This window comes from Panthera leo, chromosome B1, assembly GCF_018350215.1.
Source record: "Panthera leo isolate Ple1 chromosome B1, P.leo_Ple1_pat1.1, whole genome shotgun sequence".
Taxonomy (NCBI): domain Eukaryota; kingdom Metazoa; phylum Chordata; class Mammalia; order Carnivora; family Felidae; genus Panthera; species Panthera leo.
Window position 1 is genome coordinate 53604569 of NC_056682.1, and position 18858 is coordinate 53623426.

An 18858-nucleotide genomic window follows, 5' to 3' on the forward strand; every position below is an offset into this window, starting at 1 on the left:
TTGTGGTTTATATACACAATGGAATACTACTTTGTAGCAACATGGATGGAACTGGAGTGTTATGCTAAGTGAAATAAGTCATACAGAGAAAGGCAGATACCATACGTTTTCACTCCTATGTGGATCCTGAGAAACTTAACAGAAGACCATGGGGGAGGGGAAGGAAAAAAAACCCAGGGAGGCAGGGAGCCAAATCATAAGAGACTCTTAGAAACTGAGAATAAACTGAGGGTTGATGGAGGTGGGAGGGAGGGGGAAGTGGGTGATGGGCATTGAGGAGGGCACCTGTTGGGATGAGCACTGGGTATTGTATGGAAACCAATTTGACAATAAATTTCATTTAAAAAATAATAAATAAATAAAAATAAATAAATAAAAATAAGTAAAATAAAATAAAGTAAAATAAAATAAAATAAAATGCCAGAGAAACCTCTAGGCCTGCAAGCACTATAGTCTTCTCCTAAAATTACATATATTCACTCTCAAAAGTCAGTATTATATCTAAAATGGGTCTATTCTGAACTACTGCTTCTGTCCAATTAAGTAATAATTTTGGCCAAGAGTTGGTGGCATTGTCTAGCTCTCACTGTCTAGTCTCTGAACCACAGCATGTAGAATCCACCCTATTTCAGGTTCTTTTATTTAAAAATGAAGTGAATAGGCTTCAACAGAAAACAAAAATCCAGAATTTCCTTTAAGTGGTTAGGATTTGCTTCCTAAAATTAAGGTCTAGTTTATCTCATTTATTTTATTTTTTATTTTTTTTGAAAGAGAGAGTGAGAGACAAAGTGCAAGCAGAAGAGGGGCAGAGATGGAGGGAGACGCAGAATCCGAAGCAGGCTCCAGGCTCTGACTGTCAGCACAGAGCCCCACGAGGTGCTCAAACTCACTATGAGATCATGACCTGAACCGAAGTCAGACCCTAAACCAACTGAGGCACCCAGGCACACCTAGTTTATCTCATTCTTGAATTCATTTAACTCTTCTTTTGAGAGTTAAAAGTGATGGGAGAAAATGGATGATGTCCCCAGCTACTAACCTTAAGGTAGATAACCATTTAACAAGGTAACACATACTTGTCTAGCTTTTGGATGATAGCCAGTAAACTTTTGTACTGCCAACTGAATATCAGTTATTGGGGACCACCCAATGATCTGTTTTTGGTTAAAATTTCCTCACAGGTTTGTCAATAGTATCGTACATTTTTGGCATCACTCATCAACAATAGGCAATGAAGTCTGTTTCTTCACTAATGTTGATTGAGTACAGTGAGCAATTTGTCCTAAATGTGTGGGTAGTGACATGTAAAATTTTTTCAAGATTTCATTTGAGGTCACAAGCAGCCATTAATAAATGTCTTTTTGTAACTCTGGAACAAAAGGATGGCAGTGTATAATATTTCATAATATTCTTTTTGAATTTCTCCATAGATGTGTGTGTGTCTGTGTGTGTATGTGTGTGTGTGTGTGTGTGTGAGAGAGAGAGAGAGAGAGAGAGAGAGAGAGAGAGAGAGAGAGAGGGAGGGAGAGAGAGAGAGAAGTGAGATTTTGGTGAAGACAGGCTGTTTGGCATAATGATTAACCAGGGCATTTTCTTTTGCTTTAATATCTTTTTGAAGGGACTTCTATCTTGAAAATAGCCAGTTTATTGAAAACCATTAGAGCTATTAAATGCCTACAATTTGCTGACCATTCTAAATTAGGATCCTTTCTTAGGTGAAGCACTTTTATTTTCTCTAAAGCTTTCTGAAATGATAAACCATCCCAAAAGTTTTTCTACTATTACTGTACATATAAACCCTCTTCTTTTTACCTAGCCAGGAAGCTATTGGGACCACAACAAATTCTGTCACTTGGGCATATTTTTGCCTCTGGGAAGTAGTCATATTCTAGTGGTGAGTTGAGATCTGTTACAATGTATCCTGCCTGATATTTTCTGGTTTTCATCTTAAGATTTAATTAACAAACACGATTAAATCTAGATGTCTAGGGATATTGTAATAAACTTTTTAATGGGTGTTTTAATAAATCTATTAGATACTTAAGAAACAGTGTTTAAGGAGTCATAAGCGTCCCTTCTTCTTTGGAAGAAGAGAAGTAGGATTTAGAGCTGCCAGTGGGTAGCAGCAGCTTTTAAAAGCAGAGGACCTTAATGCGATAACCACAAGGAACTAAATTCTGTCAATAACCTAATGAGCTGGGAGGAGCACCTCAAGCTTCAGAAGAGAACTGTAATGTAGCTAATGTCTTGATTTCAGTTCTCAAAGTCATGAGCAAAGGGCCCATCTAGCCTTGTCTGGACTTCTGACCCATGGGCATTGTGACATATGTGTATGTTGATTTAAGCACCTACATTTGTGCTAATTCGTTGTGCAGCAATAGGAAATGAACACCCTTGGAACACATTGCCTTCCAGTGAGACTTAGGAATCATCTGTGTGATCTCTTAGTTACAAACCTAGGAAATTTCTGACGTGTTACAATTTTTCAAGAGTGAGAAATACCTCTCTTTGGGATACATTATGTTCCAAAGAATAAACTTTAACAAAATACTAACTTCTCTTCAGAAAGTGTATAGCCTACTAGAGATAAAACAATAAATAGATAGATAGAATTGGTTCCAGAGCTCAACTGAATTTTAGAGTATAACAAAAGATAATTGATACATGAGATAAAAAATAAAATATTGAAAATACTCTTGAAATCCTCGTCGAGGACTTTGGCTTTCCCAGGAGGAAGGAAAGAAATGACTCTTTGAATAAAAAAAAGATGCTAAAAGAACAGAAAACAGACTTAAAGCTATGAAATATGCAGCCTTATGGTAAACTAAAGATAAGAGAATATTTGGATTTGGTACTATAGGTAAGTAGGAAATGATTATTACATTTATACTGCTGAGATTCTGAATAAATATGTATCTCTGACCTTTGGATTTTTTTTACCCCAGACAATACAAGCATTATAAGGAAAAATACAAGGTATCCAATGACTAATCTCTCTATTAGATTTTCATTGCATTGATTTTGGTGCTTTTTTGTTTCTGGTTTTAGAGGGAAGGATGTAAGTAGATGTTAGCAGGGTTCGGTCTGAATATTTGGTTCAGTCCAAATATGTTGGAAAACCAGCATAATTTATGCCCAGAGATATGATTACTCCTTAGACTTTCAACTTCCATTAAGAATACAAGTAAATCAATGTTTAAATTATCTATGACCTGATTATGAGAGTCCTCAGGAAGGTTCAGGAGTAGGCCATCAGGAGAGTATCTGTTTTACAGTAAATCCCCTACACCACCCTATTTAGTTAGTGGATGTGATGTCACAAAGGAGGGAAGAATGTTTCTCAGTTAAAGGTCTGATGGTAACAGTTGGGCTGGGACATACAAAATGTTTGATGGTTATTACAGGTACCCAGCGTATGATAGTTGCTGGCTCCCAGGGAGAAGTTGAGTAAGTGTTAGGATAGATGCCAGGTGTCATAGGGCATATCAATCAAAAACTTTCAAGATTTCCTTAACTATTTAGAGAAATTGGACCCTATGAGGTAAAAGAAAACTGGTCACTTGATTTCCCCTTGGAGAAACTTCATTAATTCCCGCCCCCCCCCCTTTATTTTTGCCCCTGTTATTTCTGAGCTAACAGAGTACAGTTATTTATCTAATACTCTTTCTGTTCAAAGTACATATAATTGATGAATTAAAAAAGAGTCTGCAAGAAAGATTTTTAAGGACAGCCTTCTGCCTTTGCTAAGTAGGATTTAATAGTTTCACTGTCAATTCTAGCTTTACTCTTTTCCTACATGAAATTTCACATTTATTCTCCACTCTGTGCTGCTCAGCCGAACAGATCTCTCACATCTTTCCTAAATATATTCCACTTTTATTTTTACTCAAATCTTGTTAGTGTGGTGGTCAGGAGCTAGAGAGGTGGGGGTCATTCTCGAAAGTTCTGGTTAAGCTGCAATTCTAGTTAGGTACTATATAAACACAAGTCCCAGATGTGAGGCCTTCACAAAGGTCCATGCCCCTCCTCCAGAGCTAATGTTGGGCTGAGTATGTGTTTTGCCCTTGGGTAAGGGCCTTATTCTCTCACAACTGCATTGGGTTCCCACCTGTACCCTCAGGCAACAGGTTTTGCATATTAAGGCTTTGCTTCCAGAAGGAAACAGAGAAGATGAGACTAGGTGACCATTAGTCAGTGCATGCTTTTTCACTCCCCAGACAGCACCATCAGGGAAGCTTTCTTAAGAAAAAAGAAAAATATGTATATCTCATCTCCAATCATCTCTGTATGTATCTGTTGGGGTGTGTGGAGGAAAAGCTTATAAAGGCGTGTGAACATATTTGTCCCATGTGGCTTACAGCTTTCATGCTCACCCGCACCCGGATGTTAGCAGTTAAAATCTTCTAGCTGATCCTTTTTACCAGCTTACGCTCCGTTCAATATTTTATGTCTCAAGTAAGCAAATTCCTGGATCTTGTTTCTCCCTGAGAGTGCTTCCAACATTCCTGATTTTATTTTAATTTTTTTTCCCTTTGCAGCTTTCATTATCTGATGGGAACATTGTGAACTTGCAGTTTTTCAAGGTGTTTTTCTTATTGTAAAGTAAGAGGGAACACTATCCAATTCTCCACATTTCTGATATGACATCAGAACCCAGGAGCTGTTTTTGTATGCAGTTTTCCTACCATTTTGGTTGAAGTAAATCTAAAGTGTTTTTCAATACTGTGTCTTTTTTTTAAGTTTACTTATTTATTTTGAGAGAGAGAGGGAAGGAGAGAGAGCATGAGTAATGGCAAAGGGGCAGACAGAGAATCCCAAGTAGGCTCCATGAGCCTGATGCAAGGCTCCATCACACGAACCATGAGATCATGACCTGAGCAGAAAACAAGAGCCAAAGGCTTAACAGACTGAGCCATCCAGGCACCCCTCCAACCCTGTGTCTTAAACAAAGCCATTTTCTCTGGAAATTCCTTGACCACCAGCTGTGTAAGAGAGTTGGGTGATGTAATAAATCATAGAGTTAATTAGAAAATAAAGCTAAATGCTAAGCTCCTATTTCCATTTTTGCATAATTATTGTAATCAGTTTTTATGAACAAAATGCTTATAAGTCAAAACAATAACTCGTGTGTCTTTTATTATATGACTCACAACACTAATTTCAAAAGCAATTGCTTTGTTTAGATGGAACTAGCAATAATAATTTTATGCTTTAATTCTGTGGTTCATGTTTGGTTGTGGATAATTTGTCAACAGTGGTCCTATTATGAGAATATCTGGCCATATAATAAATCAACTTTTAAAATTAATAGCACTATAAAACTAAGAGTTTGACTAAGATCCTAACCTCAATAATATATATTCATATCAGAAAGGAAAATGCCATTCCAGGTTAAAAATCATAGGCAAGGCACTGAAAGCTCTTCCCACTGATCCTACCAGTGAATTTATATACATCTGTATCCATATATAAATATCTACAAACCTGTAAGTCAATCTCTGGTTTATTTGGTGGTGTTGGGTGGGGAGGTTATTCTCAGGTTAAACACATAGTAATCCAAATAGGTTTATATTTCCTTTTTCTTAAATAATTCAAAGTCTAAGAAGTAGTCCTCAAAGGAACTAAATTCTGCCATTTTACTTCTCAAACTTGACCAGCCCACAATTTATATAAAAAGTCAAAGGGAAACATAAATGTGTGTGTGTGTGGGTGTGTGTGAGGGAGATCATCTATCTCAAATTATCAAATCTTGTCCAATGTTGGTTTGTGAAGCTAAGGGATATTTATGAGGCCAAATATCATTTTAGTTAATACTGTTATGATATTAAATGATATGGTTTATACAAAGTTCCTTCTTTGTTATAATATACAGCCCAGAATAACACTGAGTATAGTGAGAAGTATAGTTTATTTAAAATGTGTATCTTGGGGCACCTGGGTGGCTCAGTCAGTTAAACGTCTGACTTCAGCTCAGGTCATGATCTCACAGTTTGTGGGTTCGAGCCCTGCGTCAGGCTCTGTGCTGACAGCTCAGAGCCTGGAGCCTGCTTCGGATTCTGTGTCTCCCTCTCTCTCTGCCCCTCCCCCGCTCATGCTCTGTCTCTCTCTGCCTCAGAAATAAACATTAAAAAAAAATTTTAACGTGCATCTTGTGTTACCAACTTAGTTGAAACAAATCCTCACTTATTTAAAAAAAATTATTTTTAACGTTTATTTTTGAGACAGGGAGAGACAGAGCATGAACAGGGGAGGGTCAGAGAGAGGGAGACACAGAATCTGAAACAGGCTCCAGGCTCTGAGCTGTCAGCACAGAGCCCGATGCGGGGCTCGAACTCACGGACTGCGAGATCATGACCTGAGCCAAAGTCGGCCGCTTAACTGACTGAGCCACCCAGGCACCCCTACAAATCCTCATTTAAATTCTAGATAAAATGTGCTTGTGTTAAATTATTTTTGCGTTAAAAATTCACAGTGTGTATCCTACAGGAAGACGAAACTTCAGAGGAATACAGTTTTTTTTTGTCACAATTCAATTAATGCATCAGTGCTCAGTTATCATTATCCTAATAAATAAAAACACACACACACAAAAAAACAAAAGACAATTGTCTTCCTGTAACTGGAAGTCATCCTCAGTATTGAAAATATTCAAATCCTTCAAAAAATAAAAGCATAAATGTCCAGAATGGTCACAAGCAGAATGACGAGGCCTACAATGAGCGGTGCATCTCTTATTCAGTAGCAACTCCAACAATTCACTTCCATGACCCAATTTTACATTCTATCTATTTCCATCTCTTCCTCCCAATTGATTTGCACCTGCTAACTCTTAAGTTTATTATTTAGCAGGGTCATTTCTCACAGATCAACTCAGATTTCACTTTATGGAGAAATAAGATTGTACAGCAACAATTAATATTCAGAATTTTTTTTTTTTTTTTACTTTCAAACCATATTTGAGCATTAGAGAGCCTCTCAACTGGGGAAGGAAAGAGATGGAGTTAAACTGAGAAGAGGTGTTGCACATAGCAGTAATAAAAGGATCTGGCCTGGCCTAAATCTCCCTGGCAGGAGAAATGCTTGGTTACTAACAGGGAACTGTAAAGTCCCGAGTACATTCATTGCTGAGGATCAATCAAAATACTGAGGCCAAGACACTGCTCTTATAGACTCTAATTGGCCAAAGATCATCCTGTTTTGTTTGTTGGGGCAGCCATATATGAATTCTTCTTCTGTTTTATCTTAAAGTGTAGGTTTTCTAAGAACAACATTTTTGCGTATTGACCATGGATCATTTAAAGTAATAACTTTCACTTCCTTCCTATATTGACAGCTCCACATGGACAGCTGAAATAATAAAGCTCACAGCTCCTAGGTAACAGAGAACAGGGCCTTCACCCTGTACATAAGTATGAAAAAGCATAAGCTCCAACATGACTTGATGGCACTAACCTGACTCAGTATCTTGGCAATTATTTTACACACATATTTACATGTGCACATATGTACATATGTGATCATGTATTTTGAAATAGCAAAAATATTTTGGTCCCTGTAATAGAAGGTCTCAGCAGATATTTCGTGAGCATAAGTAATTAACCAAAATTTTGCTACCATGAAAACTGTAGTAGTCATCACAGGGAATAGTTTTTCATCTGCAGTGATAAGAGACAAATTTGTAAAAGTTAAAGATTTTTATAATGAAGTTGAATAATTATAAATGTAAATGTGAAAGAGTAGCATTTATTGAAAGTTTATAATCTATTTTTTACTTTCCTTACCTTTAATTTACTTATTGCAGTAGTTCAATAGTTTGCAAAGTATTGCAGAGTAATAACATCATCTAGAATGATTTTAATGTGTGAGCAAAGATAAAGAAACTTTTGAGTTATATAATGAGCTTACAAAATATGGAGAGAAATGTAAAACATTTAAGCTTTATTATTTTATGTCTGTCACCATTAGTGTTTATTTACAAAGTCTAATTCAAATGAGTTCTATGTCACAGGTATGCTTTCTAATCTATAGGTCTTTTCAATGAAGAATCATTTCTTAAATACATTTGAATAAACTGAATTTTATCATATGTCAAGAAAATACAGCCTTATTATTAACCTAAAACATTTATTTTAAATTAAGTTTTAGAAAGTCTTCTATAGTTTCTCTAAATGAGCATCCTATTATTTCAATTACTTATTGAAATAATACTTTTTATTTCAATATTTGCTTATTAATATTGTGATAACATATCATCATATAAATATACACTATTCTCTAAAAAAAATGCCTCTCAACCAGAAATAGCTGTTAGTTCAGGAATGGTATGATTTCCTAAATAACACCATTTATTTTTTTGAAGAACATATTCACAATATTTACTAGGTAAATACTAAAAGAGCCCAAATGGTTGTAGTTATGTGGGGCAGGACAGTGAATGAGAAAAATAAGTTACTTACAGAGAGAACAAACTTGTAGAAAATAAATGAATAAAAAGATAATTTAAGTGGAAATAAATGCTATAAAAAATAATACCCTTAATTAAATATTTGATATAACATGTCCCAGAACTGAGTATTTGTACTAGTTAAAATTGAGTGCCCAGTAAAGCCCACTATTACATTTGAGCCATTACCTGAATGCAATACTGTAATGCTGTAATGCAAAGATCTTCATGAAGAACTTTTGGGACAAGAGGAAAAACATGTAATATGACACTGTGTTGGAAATAACATATTCTGAAAACAGAAAAAAAGGTGATTTGACTAGAGTATAGTGAACAGGAGGACAGATACAAAGTAAGCCTCGAAATAAGCAGAAGCCAGATTTGGTAGGAACTGGTAGGCCATGGTAAAAGGAATTACTTTGATTGTAAGTAACATTGGAGGTTTTATCCTGTTTCTTTTAGGAAGGAGTGTGAAATTACTTCATTTATATTTTTAGAAGCTCTATCATTTTTATGATATATTTTCCCCTCACTCTGTCATTATTCATTATTCTGGAAAGACTAGATAACACTGTTGTTACATGAGAGTGGATAGACCAGTTAAAAAGCTATTATAATGTTCTAGGTGATAATGTTACACTACATACTATTTGTAACGATAGTGAGAAGCAATGGAATTTAGAGTCTACTGAAAGTAAAATTAACTGAATTTGCTGATGGGTCTTATGTTGGGGTCGAGAGAAAGAGAACCAGAAATATCTTTTAAGTTTGGGATATTAGACGGTGCCATTGTCTGAAAAGTGATCAAGAGAAGAAACAATTGGCAGGGATGGGGAAGGTAGTTAACAGTTGTGTTTCTGGACTTGTTAGCTTTTTTTTTTTTTTTTTTTTTTTTTTTTTTTTAAGACCAACCTATATCTAAGAGGATATGTCAAGGAGCCTGACAAAATATGATTCCAGATCTCAGTTGGGAGATCAGGCCCAAAATCATAAATTTGAAAGTCTTGGTCTTGAGGACTAGATGACATCGCACAAAGACTACGTGGTTAGCCGAGAAGGTGTCTCATTAGGAATCTTGGGGAATTCCAATATGAAGAAATCAAATAATAGAAGAGGGAAATACAGCAAGAGATGGAGAAGAAGGGAAATCAGCTAAGTCTTGTGTCACTAGAATTAAAGATGTTTCAACCACAGGAATCTACCCCCAAAACCAAGAGCACACTTTACATGCTGTATGTTAGCCAATTTGACAATAAATTATATTAAAAAAAAAAAAAAAAAAAGATGCTTCAAGAGGAGATCTGGGGACTATATCAAATTTTTCTGAGAAAGTGAGTAATATCAAGATAAGGCGGCATCCACTCTATTAGAATGACAGGAATTTAAGCCAATTACAAAGGGTTGTGAGCAGACTAGAAGTGAAAGAGGTAAAAAGGAAAAGCATTTTACTCTACATCTTTGATGAGTTTATCAATTTTCATTATACCCATTTTCAGACTTTTTTTTTTTATTAAACCAGAAATAAATAACAAATGTTGGTCTATTCTTACATTAATATACTCCACAACTCCATTTCTCTATCCTTTTAATTTTTTTCAATATCAGTATATGTACTTTTGATTAACTATCAGAGTTCCACATACAATGCCAGATTGGGGTTTGGTGTTTTGTACCACATGTGATTGAATTTTTTTGATGCAGAAGCAATTGTCATGCCGTTTTTGGTTGAATGGCTCACTCTGGCCAGAATCTCTTGGATGTGATCTACAGTCACACGTCTTCTGTTGGGTCACATTGTATTGCTCAGCTCCTTCGATCAATATGGAGCATTTTAAAAATTATTTTTACCAAAATGCAGTGTTTTGCAGTTATTCAAACTCATCTGCCACTTTGTTGCCCACTCATACTCTTTTTCTATGATCTTTCCCATTGAATTGACATTTTGCTGCAGAAGAAGCCTGAACACTCAGTGAAAACTTTTAGACAGCACTGTGTACTACCAATAAACACTTTGGAGACACTGGAGTCTCTTCTTTTGTCACTGTGTAGCAAGGAAGTAGTTGTCCTCGTAGCTAACCAGCAAAGTTCTGTTAAATCCTAAATTCCTTGACAAAGTTAAAGATACAGGAGAAAGAGTTATGGAAGTACTTTGAACATAAAAACCGTGTGATTTGTTCCAGTTTACACGGTAAAAAAAAGTGAACTTATGGTTTGCACTATAATGTGTTTTTTTAAACATCAATTATGACTTTATTTTATAATTCCCAAGGAACAATTTTTAACAATTCTCTTTTATCTCTAGGTGCTCTCTTTTGCTGCTGCCTGTTGGCTTTTTTTTTTTTTTATTGGTCCCTTTACTGAGGGGTCCTCCTTTTCCTTCATTTTTTTTTTTTTCTTTTAGAGAGAGAGCATGCAAGGAGCAGGGTACAGGGGCAGACGGAGAGAGAGAGAGCATATCTTGAGCTCTTACGCAAACTCCATGCTCAGTGGTGAGCCCAACACCGGGCTCGATCCCACGATCCTGATCCTTGATTTTAAGCCAACATCAAGAGTCAGATACTCAACTGAATGAGCCACCAAGGCACCCCTTCATTTCTTTATTACCTCTTGGTTACTTAGAGCCAAGGCCTAGCATGATACTCTTAATATGGTTGTGTGACATTTTTAGTTGCCTCTTAATTTTCCTAAAAAAAAGTCCCAAACATTTTATGACTTAAACAAATTACAAAATTAGATTAGTAAATAAAAAGCCATTTGTTTCCCCCAAAAGATAGTTACTCATCCACTGAATGGAAGCTAATCCATGTCTGATACACATTGAATTCATTCAGTGTTTATTGACCATGTACTATGTATCACGAATTCTGTCACGTGGTAGAGACATAATGGTAAGGACAAACTCTCACTGACCTAACAGCTAGCTCTAACTAGGCTAAAGGAAGCAGACTTTAATCAAAACATCACAATGTTTTTATTGGTTAATGCCAATTTTGTGTGTTACAAAATGCTGTGTTAATCCCTGTTGATTCTATTCAGCGCTGATATAAGCTTGCCATTTACAACAGTTTTATTAATTAACATCTTTACTAAGAGCAGTTAGATGGGCCTTGAGGTTGTTCATAATTTCAGCACACTATTAAGGAAAGGTTTTTTTTTTTTTTCTAATTTTTTAGATATCTCAACACATTTAAAAGTAAATATTTACTTCTGGTATATAAAGTAATATCCAAAGAAACTCAATTATTTAGTTTAAAGACTATATTCAGAACAATGTCCTAGCTGACTATTAAAATCAACAGCCCTCATGGGGCGCCTGGGTGGCTCAGTCGGTTAAGCGGCCGATTTCCGCTCAGGTCAGAATCTCGCAGTCCGTGAGTTCAAGCCCTGCCTCGGGCTCTGTGCTGACAGCTCAGAGCCTGGAGCCTGTTTCAGATTCTGTGTCTCCCTCTCTCTCTGACCCTCCCCCGTTCATGCTCTGTCTCTCTCTGTCTCAAAAATAAATAAACATTAAAAATTTTTTTTAAATAAAATAAAATGAAATCAACAGCCCTCAGTAGTTATGATATACTTGATATATAAAGGAAGTTGCTTGCTCTGAATTCTGTTTGAAAAGGATTTATTGAAAACAGCAAACTCTCCTCAAAAGCTAAAACATACTAGCTATCTCAAACTGTCTCATGATGATGTTTGATGCTGCCCAATAACCTTCTGTAATATTTACAGAATATTGCAGAGAATAACGAAAGTTCTAACATTACTTGGTTCGAACATGACAAATACTTTGTGACAAAATTTTACCAAAAAAGCCTGGGGCATCTGGTGGCTCAGTAAATTGAGTGTCCTACTCTTGATTTCAACCCTCTTAGATAAATTTTTTAAAAAGAAAAAAAGTGTGGTTACCTAATCCAGTTTTAGCTCTAATTTTTATAATTCAGATGAAACCCAGTAAGATAAGGCTCTAAACTTTTAACTGTATCTAATTTAAGATAGAATCTGAAGACTGCTTTAGATTGTCTTCCTCTCTCTCTGTCTTTCCTCTGCTCACATTCTGTCTCTCTCTCTTTCAAAAATAAACATTAAAAAAATTAAAAAATAAAAATAATTTCCCAAATCTTTTTGGTAATCTGAAAACTTAAAGTTATAGTAAATTAAGTTAAATGATGAACAAAACTTTTGAATTCAAGTTTATCTAGTTTTGGTGTCTTATTACAAAGAAAATAAAGATATTTCATTTATCAGTAAGCATGTCTTGTGCCACATGGATACATTTACCATGAGAAAAAATATACTTCTAGAAATTATGAAATGCATTCATAAACCTGCAAATCCATAGAATTCTAGTGTAACAGCAGTCCAAATTGCTTACTTCTTATTTTTCAATAGAAATTAAAGTTTCTAAGCATTAAGAATTCTAATCAATCCATGTAATTAAAATTACTAGGAATAGCAAGGCTAAAAGAAAGCTGTATATGAAAGTAGGTAAGGAAATTAAATTGTGTTTTTTGGATAAAGAAAAGTATTAAGGACATATTTTTGTTAAGGGAAAAAGACTAATTTGGCCTAATGAAGGATAACTATTTTGCTTTTTGTTTTTCTGCAGAGTGAGAAAGAGGAAAAATACAGGAAAAACCTGAATGATTATTTTAAGAAGTTGTAGATTTGTGGGAAAGGAATCTTGGAAAAGGAATTTCATGTATGGTCAAGCTGACTAGGATTGAAATGGGTTTATTTGAGTGTTTAAATAATGAGTCAATATTGAAAGTACACTTATGTGAAATTAGAATTTGTTTTCTCTCTGTTAAAAGGACAATGTTTTCTTGGACTATCTTGATGTGATTGTTGTAAGAGGTATAAAAAGTTGTTCTTTACTTTTTGGGTAATCTGCCTGGAAAGCAAAGATTTTAGGTTTTAGCAAAATAATTTCCTATGCTTCCTGTTGTCTTTATCAGGTCTTTGATTACTCGGGAAAACTGAGTTTTCTCAGTATTAAAAGAACTAAGTTTTGTTCACACTCATGTAACTTTCCATTTGCCTTTAAAATCTTCTATTGTCACTTTGGTTACATAGATAAGTATTATTTCATAATGATCTGTGATTCAATTTAGTCAAATGTTCAAACCTTTTGATGTTTTGACAACTACCCAAAATCAATTTCTAAATGGGGTCTTTTTGACCTCAAACTAACTTTGAGATTTCCCAAATGATCCCTGGAAAATTACAAAGAATTTGTCTCTCCACCTTGTAAAAGAGAAGTGTTAAAATTAATTAGGTTTATTTAATATATTTAATTACATGGGAAACATTGTCAATAAGAAGTAGTCTTAAACCTCAAGTTATATGTATATGCAAATACATTACTAATGTAGGTATCGCAGAAATTGTTTGAAGTTCATAGAGATTTATCAATACTTGTATGGTCCAATTGTTATAAATATGCTACAGAAATAATGGCATTTCCTTACCAAATAAACTATCATCAGATCTTTAATCATGGCCATTTGTCATTTGTAGATAGTTATTGTTTTTATTGTTTTTGCAAAAGTGCTTCATATTTAGAGAGATTTATGAGAAGGATTCTGACAAGTACTCTAGAATATAGATTTCTGATAACTGTAAGATCATGCCACTGAAATGGGCGAGAATCTCGAGAACAAATGGAAAACCAGAATTCAGGTGGAATAAGAATTAATAACATGGGACTTAATAAACTGGTAAGCATGATTATAGATTTTCTTACAACTTTTTCCTTGAGGGGCACTTGGATGGCTCAGTTGGTTAAGCATCTGACTCTTGATTTTGGCTCAGGTTATGATCTCACAGTCATTGAGATCAAGCCCTGTGTTGAGACCGTGCTAAGTGTGGAGCCTGTTTAGGATTCCCTCTCTCCTTCTCTCTCTGCCCTTCTCCTGCTCTCTCTCTCTCTCTCACTCTCTCTCATAATAAGTAAATAAATGTTAAACAAAACAAAACAAAACAAAAAAACATAAAGGCTAACTTACCAAATTGCTGCAAGTCATAGTCGGCTTAAGAGAAAAAGGTTTCCTTAAATTTGGAAAAAACAATACATTAAGGAACGAGCAATGTTTCAAGGAAAAAGTTGTGTTTTTTAAATTTTTTTTAATTTTTATTTATTTTTGAGACAGACAGACAGCATAAGTGGGGGAGGGTCAGAGAGCAAGGGAGACACAGAATCAGAAGCAGGCTCCAGGCTCTGAGGTATCCAAAGTATACTTTGGAAATAGAATTGAAACATTTACTTTTTCTCCCTATCTGATCCCTCCAGAATTTAGAAACTTATTGATTTGTCTTATTTTCATGACAATATTATTATTTGCATAAGTTCAACAAGAATTTTCTCTACTTATAACAGGACACAATTGGAAACCAAGGCTTTAACTGGAATGTCATATTTGGGGATGTGCAAAAAATGAGATATAACCATACAGTTTTAAAAAGATACAGATGACTTTATGGAGTTAATAAAACCTCTTGGAAAAAAACAGACTGGTACCTTGTTTATAGGGTTCCTGGCAGCCTCATCAGGTGAGTTACTTCTTGGTAGGCCCAGGAACCTCAGGGCATCTTGAGGACCTCAAGATGAAAGGAATTAACCCCAAATTGTAGACATTACAGGTGAAGTCTGATAGCAAGTCTTTGGCTTGGCTTCTTAGTCTGGAGAGGCTTTAAAAGTCCAATCTAAAATTCCTTATGAGAAGCTCCAGCAAAGCAGATTTAAAAAGAACCTATATGGTCAATAAGTATTCTTGCTGCATTTATATAAATTATCAGACCAAGTTTAATGAGACTAGACTTTTTTTTTGTAAAATTAGGGTTTTTTTTTTTGTTGTTGTTGTTTTGTAATTATATTTGCTAGAAATGAGGTCTGGATGCTGAATTCTTTCAGTTACCTCAAATATCTGGCTATGAGTCTCTAAACCACACTTTTGATTTTCTCCCAGCTTTCTGATTTGGGATCTTTACTTACAAAGACTGTCTTGAACCTTCTTAGAAGGGGCCATCCCAGGCCCTTCACACTATCCAGATAGCAGCCAAATTACAGGGACTGGAACCTTGGATTCACATCTCCCGATTAACAAGGGTCCTCCAGAGTCCTGGAACTTCACACCAGCTAGAGACCAAAAATTAAAATTGACCCTAGGTTCTTTCCCAGAAGCAGATGGCATCTTGAGGTGAATGACTCTCCAAAGATCATGGATCAAGATCTTCATCTCCAATATTAAATCTTTACTCCTTTTGTCTTTTTACTACGTGTTTTTTCTCTCTGTTAATGCACAGGAAGACAATGCTCCTTAACTCTGGTAACTATCGTTGAATCTACTTTAAAGGCTCTGGCTGCACAACAAAAGTCCTAGCTTTTCTTGCTAAGGTAGCTTTAGATAACAGAATTGCCTTAGATTACTTACTGGCTGAAGGAGGAATCTGTGTTATAACAAATACCTCCTGTGGTGCCTGGAACAACACCTCCAGTAGTCTAACAAATGAAAGAAATTAACAAAGTCAGTTGGCCAAAACAGGTTGGTACTCCTTCCGGTATATTCTTTGATTTATTTGATATCCGCCGGTTTAGTTCATGGGAGCTCTGACTAGGAGTATCCTAAAGTTTCCTAGTGTTATCCTCCTAATAGTCATTATTGTAGTCATTCTGGTGTGCTAAGACTCAAGGATCTTTTTTAAATTTTTTTTTTTTCCCAACGTTTTTTATTTATTTTTGGGACAGAGAGAGACAGAGCATGAACGGGGGAGGGGCAGAGAGAGAGGGAGACACAGAATCGGAAACAGGCTCCAGGCTCCGAGCCATCAGCCCAGAGCCTGACGCGGGCCTCGAACTCACAGACCGGGAGATCGTGACCTGGCTGAAGTCGGACGCTTAACCGACTGCGCCACCCAGGCGCCCCAAGACTCAAGGATCTTAAATGCATGTTTACAGACATCAGCAGTACCACAGATGGTCTCGTTGTGCTTGGGAGAAACAGAAAAAAAGATAAAGAGCAAGATGGACAGCAAGACCGTTTTCTCCCATGATGAAACAAGAATAACTCAAACCTGATGGTGACCAAGCGTAGTGCTTATACCACTATGAATTTAATTATTAAATTAATTGAACAAGAAGACCATTAGACTGAGGTATCTCAAATACTATGGTGGTCAGTATAGACAAACTGACATCTAAGACTGTAAATATCTCAAGGTTAAAAAATCAAAACCTAAGGACAACCAATCACAAACAGCTAACTGGTCTTTGAGCTATAGCCAATCAGATAATTCTTTGCATTTGCCCCTTCTCCCCATAGAGGTCATCCCCCTTGCTCTTCTTGGTGGAGCACTCCTAACCACTCCTGGTTTCATGCTCCCCAACTAGAATTTATTTGCACTCAAGTTCTTAAAAACAAACAAACAAACAAAAAAACTCTTCAAATTTTTAATATGCCCCAGTTTATCTTTTAATGCAGCTTTATATATAATAGCCATAAACTGGAATCAACCCAGATGTCCTTCTTCAGCAAAATGGTTAAAAAAAAGCTCTGGTCCATACGTTTCAGAGAAGCCCATTCAGCAATAAAAAGTGTAAATACAATCACTTGAATGACTCTTCAGGGAATTATGCTGAGTGAAAAAAAGCCAATCTACAAAATATACATACTGTATGACACCATTTAAATAACATTTTTGAAATACTCGGGGAACAGTGGGATAGGGTGGAAGAGAAGTGGGTGTGCTTATAAAAGGGCAACATGAAAGACTTTGTGAGGCTGGAGCTGTTAAGTGTCTTAACATGAGCCTACACACGTGATAAAATTGTAGTAAACTAAATCCCCCCCCCCCCCCCCACACACACGTACACACACATGCACACACACAGATGGGTACAAGCAAAACTGGAGAAAATTGAAAAAAATGGGTGGTTGTATCAGTGTTAATATCCTGGTTGTGCGATAATACTGCAGTTCAGCAAACTGTTACCATGGGAGGGGACAGTAAGAAAGATTAAAAAATAATAAAGAAATATTTGTTATTCAAAGTTTACAAAAGGGGTGCCTGTATGGTTCAGTCAGTTAAGTGACCCACTGACTCTTGATTTTGGCTCAGGTCATGATCTCATGATTTATGATTTTGAACACTGCTTCAAGCCTGCGTGGGATTCTCTTCTCCGTCTCTCTATGCCCCTCCCCACTCTCTTTCAAAATAAACAAATAAATATTTAAAAAATAACATTTACAAAGCTAATTATTTGTTAATAAAATATAATCTCCATAATTTTTTTTTGTAAATTATAGGATTCACATTTACTTTAAAAATTTTTTTAATGTTTATTTCTTTTTGAGAGAGAGAGAGGGAGAGAGACAGAGCACGAGCAGGGAAGGGGCAGAGAGAGAGGGAGACACAGAATCCAAAGCAGGCTCCAGGCTCTGAGCTGTCAGCACAGAGCCCAATGCGGGGCTCAAACCCACCAATTGTGAGATCATGCCCTGAGCCAAAGTTGGACGCTTAACTGACTACAACACCCAGATGCCCTAGCATTCACATTTCTGAAGCTTATTAGAATTTAAATGAATATTTATTAATGTGTAAAGTTACCCTAAGGCTTTTAGCAAACATTGTTTCACTCTCAGCAAATTTTCTGCAAATGGACTTCCATGTGAATTTATATAGGAAATCACTCAAATATCAGAGGGCAAAATAGCTAGTAATAGAAAATTTTAATGCCCTTTACCTGTACTTTTATATTACCTATTTTTATTCACATATATTGTGAGAAATGTACCTTATGCAGTGATAAATAATTTTTGGTTACAAGATGACCAATAATGTTAACACAATTCAATGTCTTATTGAACTACTTACTATCTGTTAAATTTGTGGGTTTTATAGCCTAACATCTCATACCACAAAATATTTTATTCATAAGCCATGTGATCACTGTTTCACCAAGATTATTTAAAATAGAGTATTTATAAATATTTCTTTATTTTTAAACAAAAACTTTTGAAAGATAATAATTCCAATCAAATGATTTGACGTTAGCAAATTTCCTCACTTTGAAGAAATGTCCAAGGTAACATACTTCCAACTACAATATTTAATATTGAACAGTGTTGGTGTTCAATGACATTAATTCTGTGATGACTTTTTGTTTATTTCTCAATTTGTTTTTTTATAGACTTTCACAGGAACAAGGGAAGTGGTTGAATGTGGTTGTTTCAACTCTTCAATGAGGTTTTGTCTCAATAAATGCATTGATATCAAAGCCATGCAACTGAAGGAAAGCACTGAAAGATTACCAAGCAAAATATTTGATAATCTAACCAAAATAAAGAGCAATTTTGGATAGAAAAAATAATGTTTCAATTATGATATTCAATATTGCTTTGTAGAGTTATGTTATGTAATAATAG

The 18858-nt window shown here is 35.6% G+C and overlaps 1 protein-coding gene and 1 long non-coding RNA gene across 6 annotated transcripts in view; one reads left to right on the plus strand and one right to left on the minus strand.

The window, feature by feature from the left end:
• Positions 1–3294, minus strand: part of ADAM29 (ADAM metallopeptidase domain 29) — an 82131-nt gene extending 78837 nt beyond the window's left edge. For 3 of the 4 annotated variants that reach the window (XR_006201631.1, XR_006201630.1, XM_042935046.1), the window contains exon 1: positions 3213–3294. The gene's annotated coding sequence lies outside the window, so the exon portion shown is untranslated. The remainder of the gene's footprint in view (positions 1–3212) is intronic. The other variant, XM_042935047.1, reaches the window with a different exon arrangement.
• On the plus strand, positions 948–14901 carry LOC122217693. Of its 2 annotated transcripts, none has more exons than XR_006201632.1 (3): positions 948–1045; positions 1817–1894; positions 14814–14901. It is a non-coding gene; the product is annotated as an uncharacterized LOC122217693 (long non-coding RNA). The 2 variants fall into 2 exon arrangements; XR_006201633.1 differs by having other exon boundaries at positions 1821–1894.
• Positions 14902–18858: the final 3957 nt, after the last annotated feature.